The following is a 6,000-nucleotide window of genomic DNA, read 5'->3' on the forward strand; positions in this document are numbered from 1 at the left end:
ACCACATCCAGATACTGAGACACCAAACACCTCATTCATCAGGACTGCTTCCTTATCCCTCCCTAATTTCTTTTCCCCACCTTCCCTGCTGTGTAAACAGACCGATTTTGGTCAGTCAGGGAGACAGATTTGAGACTGAACTCCCATTCTCCTTGGCTGCAGGACTAGATTAAAGCCTTCTTCTCTGGCAATCCTTGTTGACTCAGTGATTGGCATTCTGTGCAGGGAGCAGCACAATCTTGACTGAACTCCTGGTGTTTCAACAATAAAGTTTGTCTATAATTGACTTGCCCTCTCTCCAAGAGTCATTCTTGCTTATGTACACGTTAACACATAACATATGTATAACAAGTTCAGTATTCACATTAACAGCAGACACAGTAATTTAAACTAGGCTGTGGCAATGTGGAACATGGCAGTGATGGTCTTCAATATCATTTTTAAATTGATAAATGCTTACTGTGCACCTTTGTGTGGTAAAATGTTGATTAGCATGTGTTTATTTTTATTATTACTGATTTTTTGCTATTTAGTTCTATGCATTTTAACACATATATAGATTTTTGTAACCACCACCACAATTGGGATACTGAAAAGTGCTATAACCCGAAGAACTCTATCCTATCACACACTCCCCTATCCCTTAATCCGTAGAAATCACTGTTTTCAATCACCATAGTTTTATTTTTTGAAATTATCATAAAAATTGAATCAGTACCATTTTGCCTCCCCAGTAGCAATGCAGTTGAATTGCAGTTGTCCTGCATCCTGACATCACTTAGTATTTTTTATTTTAGCCTTCTAGTAAATTTATTGTGTTATTTCATTGTTATTTTTATTTGCATTTCCCATGTGGTTGATGATGTTGAACTCATTTTTCTTTTTTCCTTTTTTTGGTTTTTAGAGATGAAATTATTTATGTTTAGCAGGGAAGGAACACCATAGCCTAGTGGTAGAAACTAGGCCACTGTCCGCTGATAGATATCAGGACAGACAAAGTCAGACTGTGGGACAATAATCTTTGATATTCAAGTCCTTCACATTGTCAGGATCCTGCTGATTGGACTATCTGGGAAAGGTTGCCTCTAGACTGGACACGTGCCAGTTCCTTCTGAGCCTTCTCAGGTTGGTGCAAAAGTAATTGTGGTTTTTGCTATTACTTTTAAATGGGAAAAACCACAATTACTTTTGCACCAACCAAATATTATAGAATGAGTGTTTGCATCATGTGATGTAAAAGTGGTTACACAGTAACACTGAAGAATCTAGACAGGATGCATCGAACAACTGTGATAAAGGCACTTGCCAGAGAAAGAAATTATTATGACTTTGGCAAAAGACTGTTCATCCAGTGGACTAGATAACCAAACCCAGATCTCATAAATGCGCTAAAAAATTCCAGTAGAGTCTATTCTTGTACAAATGTATTTGCACCAAGGTATGTTTGTTCTGGCATAAACTCCCTCTTGGTTAGCGAAGAGGAAATCAAGATGAAATACGTTATTATCCATTCAGACTCTGCATCATCAATTTCAACTGTTGAATGGGTTTCCAGTGGCAGTGTACACATAAGAAATAGTATTTTGGTAGGGCATGGACTCAAAGGAGAGTATAAACATTACATATCTTAGAAGGAGAGAGCTAATCATTGGACCCTAATGGTGGACATATTTTCTGAGTGAAGTTAAATAATTCCTTCAGGATACAGTGACTCTGAAGAAAGCAACTGACCATTGCAGAGAGTAGAGCGGAGTTCCTGGGTTTAGTTAATGATCTAATAAGAAGTATTTTGTAATGTGGAGGTAAAGTCCAATTTTTACAAGGTTGAAGGTTGGGACTCATAATGCGAGAGACATTTCAGTACTAAAAGAAATTTGTATAAGAACATCTATCCTGACAATATTTAAAGAAACATCTATGACATATGTTTCCCCCAGTAGGGTCAAATGGATATTGGTTCACCAATCAGATTTATAGCAGTGACTAAGGTCTGAGAAAAATGTACAAGAATGTTTTCTCTCTCTTGAAATGCCACAAAAAAAGACCACAGAGGCTTAGAAGTTAAAAAAAAAAAATGTACAAAACAGACTGAGAACTCTTGACCCAGTCACTGGACAGCTTCAACATATGCTATTAGGCAAGATCCAGAGTAAAAAAAATCCAAAGGAAAAGGGTATTAAATTATCTTAAAATGAATCTTGTTCCAGAGATTTTAGTAAAAGCTATCTAGTTTACATAATCATTAGCTTCAACGGAGGGGTTTGAATCAACTGTTACTTTAGGGGATTGTCTGCTTCTGGTAGAGTTCAAAGAATTCTCAGCTTGAGGTCTACCAGTGAAATGGAAGGCCCCTGATCTAGGAAAAATGGTGTATGTCTCTTGAACTGAAAATATGAATGCACGGATTACTATCTTAGAGTTTCACCACAGTGTTAGTTAGTAACAGTACCTGATACAGTCCTGTTAGTCGAAGCTCAAGGCAAGTTTTCCTTTGCTTTCTCTTCCAGAAGACAAAAATCTCCAGGTTTCAGGCTCAAAGGTTGTGTAAATGGTTACTTTGAAAAGGCAGCTTGTATCTGTTTAATGATAAGATACAGTATTTAGTTATGTCAACTTGCAGTGGGGCAAAGACTAGGATCAGATCAAAATTCTGAAATGCCAGGCGTGGTCTGTTATTAACTCTTAAGGGGAGAGCCTATGTCATGAAGGTAAATGGAATACTGTAGGAACTGACATGTAAGTTCCAGTGACTCTTAGAACTTTGACAATTTTTAGTTTTAGTAATCCTTTATTTTCTCTACATTTTCCTGAAGATTGGGTATAAGAACAATAAAGCTTTTGAGGAAAAGGCAAAGCATTCAAATTCTTTAATGATGGTCTGGCAAGAAAAAGTCTCAATCCATCCTAAAAGTAAGTAAAGAATGACCAAAGCTTACTGGGAAATGCTGATTGGACCAATAATTGCTCTTTCATTTTATGCTTATGAAACCTCAGATTCAGCTGAGGTCAGTTAACTCAGTTATCTGAAGTGAACTGACTTTTGAGAAAGGCTCATATGCCAAGAGTGAATTCGAATCAGTAATAGCATAGCTTGCCTGACAATCTCCAGCTTTTATGTTTAAGTGTGAACTACTAATGAATATAATTCAATTAGGGTTATCAAAAGGTGCATTAATTATTTTGATCAAGTGTTTGATTCCTGAAGGGATCCATAGGACCCAGTTTGTACTTTATTACAGGCAACAAATACAGCAATAGCAGAAGAAGAAAATGCACTGGGAGTGTCTAGAGATCTCAGGTGCAGACTTTCTTACTTTTACACCACATGGTTGTTCTGATTATGCTTCGCCTTCAGGTATTAAAACACCGGTGACCTGTGTGAGCACCTTGGTACCAGAAAGCCCAAAGCCTGCTCAAGAAGGGTGTCTCTTACAGTGAGCTAGTTGCATAGACATATTCCAATATGTGACCAGACTTAGTCCTTCAAGCGCCACCAAAACCAGGTGGAAATTATAAATACAATTATTAATACTAAATATTGCTGACAGGTGGGTACATGCTACTCTGAAAATAACTCACAGATCCATGGTTATATAATATCATTTACCTTTAATTAATACATATTTAGTTAATACATTCCCTAGTATTGACAAGAGTCGATGTCATTCTCCAGGCAGTTCTGGAGATAAGCATTTGTCCTTATCTCCAAATAAAGTCAATAGAGGTTAACCCGTGCCATACAAAAGGAATATACAAAGGCCTGTATAGGAGAACAGACTGAGAACTCTTGACCCAGTCACTGGAGAACTTCAAAATATACTATTAGGCAAGTTCCATAGTAAAAAAAAATCCAAAGGAAAAGTGTATTAAATTATCTTAAAGTTAATCTTGTTCCAGAGATTTTAGTAAAATCTATCTAGTTTACATAATCATTAGCTTCAATGGAGGGTTTTGAATCAACTGTTACTTGAGGGGATTTCTGCTTCTGGTAAAGTTCAAAGAATTCTCAGCCTGAGGTCTACCAGTGAAATGGAAGGCCCTTTCTATTATAGGACATGATCATTTCCTAATACAGGTTAAATAATCAAGGCATTTTTCTTGCTTGAGTAGGGAAGGAGAGTTGTTGTGTCCAAGGTACTAAAGCTGTGGATAGTTATATGTGAAGGAGTGACAACCAATGATGCCATAATCTATCTCCAAGGCATTTAATTTATCCCATGAAGTACATTGTTTACAATTGATAAGAAATTTACATCTAAAATACTGGGAAAAAAGTATTTTAATAGTTATTTTGGCAGTTATTATTATGTAACTGTTATTAATAACTATTACTGTATAACTATTATATACCTATTTAAACATAGGTATATTTCTTTTAACCTGAAAAGCACAAAATTGATGGGTACATATTTGTATTAATGTATTTTACTTATACATAATTAATCTGGAAAGATGAACTTTTGCTGTGATTTATCAAGCTACCCCCACCTTTCATCTTAAATTTTGCACAGTAGTTTCAAATTGGTGAAAATTTGAAGAATGACAAATCTGATTATTTTTACTTATTTTTAAAATAAATCTTTGTGGTACCTAGTGAACCCTTTGAGAAATTTAATGATAGCTTAGTCAGAAAAAGACATCTTAACTGAAAAGATTTTCCAAGCTGAGACATCTGTGAGTACTCACTGGACTCCAGAGTATAGTGATGCAATGCTGTGATTTACAGAGGAAAGACAGAGTGCAGCAGAAGAGTTCAGGCAAGCATTAGGGGTCGGAGAGATGGCATCCCAGGCTAAGCTTCCCAGCATCTGTATTCACATGCAGCACACCAAGTTTCCAGGTTGAACCACCAAGATCTGTGTGAGGAATACATTAGCTTAGACTAGAACTCAAAATCAAGCTTCCCAGCAGGAATTTTTCTCTCTTGACCCACATAATCAAGTCTAGCTAACTTAGCTGGTTTGACCAGTTGCACGTCATCAGTAAAGAAATTGACCTTGGGGGTGCGGAATCACCAGGGGGAGCTTTACTCTTTAATCAGCATAGCATAAAACTGCCCTTACCTTGTCTGAGTGTCAAAATGTCATCCAGGGGACCTAGAGACAAAGAGTTTACAGGTGGAAAGTCCAGCTGTAAATTAACTCCATTGCCCATATCCTCTTATTTTTCTGAATTTGGGGCCTAAATTTGGGGAATGCAAAATGAAGAGTTTTCAGAGAAGAAGAGATATAAAACATGAGACAGTCTCTAGAGGTAAGCAATAGTTACCCTAATGTTTGTTCTCTCCAGACAATATTTGAAAACATACCATAACCATAAGAAGAAACAATAATTAGTAGAAACTTTTAATTCTTTTAAGCTGTGAGGGTTTTGTTTTGTTAAAACGATTTAAAAGCATGTCCAAAGGAATGAGGGCTAATAGAATATTATAGTGCTAAAAAAGGTACATCTGTGACAAAAAAATAACTGAGTTATTTTACAGAAAAGCACAAATTATAATTTTCTCCTTTTGGTTTACTATTCATGTAACAAATTGTAGTAAATCATTTACTAATACTGCTCTATGTGTAAGAATTTAGACATGAGAGATACATAATATACAAACAGATGAGAAACATAAAGATTTTAACTTTAATCTTAATATATAATTTTATAAATATATAAAATAAAATAATGCTTATTATATTGCAATTACCATTTTAATCTTCTGCGCAACAATTTCCTGAATAGAGAAATCATTTTTGTACCATCTATATATTTATATATTTTATAAATTTTTGTATCTATTGTACTATTTCCATTAATTGCCATATTTAATAAAAATAATTCTATTGCCTTCAGATGGAAAAGAAAATTAAAGAACATGGAGCCAAGAATTGTCTTATCTTTTTTTTCAGTGAATACACGTTAGATTATTAACTCAAATATAAAGTGGCAAAAATAAATATATGACATTATTCTAAAAGCATTTACACAAACTTTTAATTTTGCCATTTTAAG

At 35.2% G+C, this 6,000-nt stretch overlaps 1 protein-coding gene across 2 annotated transcripts in view; it reads right to left on the bottom strand.

Moving 5' to 3' along the window:
• The window catches only part of AKR1D1 (aldo-keto reductase family 1 member D1), a 49,885-nt gene extending 45,062 nt beyond the window's left edge, over positions 1-4,823 (bottom strand). For both annotated transcript variants that reach the window (XM_030932919.1, XM_010356314.2), the window contains exons 1-2: positions 4,687-4,823; positions 2,450-2,576 (exon numbers count right to left, since the gene is read on the bottom strand). The gene's annotated coding sequence lies outside the window, so the exon portion shown is untranslated. The remainder of the gene's footprint in view (positions 1-2,449; positions 2,577-4,686) is intronic.
• Between the last annotated feature and the right edge of the window lie 1,177 nt (positions 4,824-6,000).

Source organism: Rhinopithecus roxellana, chromosome 6, assembly GCF_007565055.1.
Source record: "Rhinopithecus roxellana isolate Shanxi Qingling chromosome 6, ASM756505v1, whole genome shotgun sequence".
NCBI classification, from domain to species: Eukaryota; Metazoa; Chordata; class Mammalia; order Primates; family Cercopithecidae; genus Rhinopithecus; species Rhinopithecus roxellana.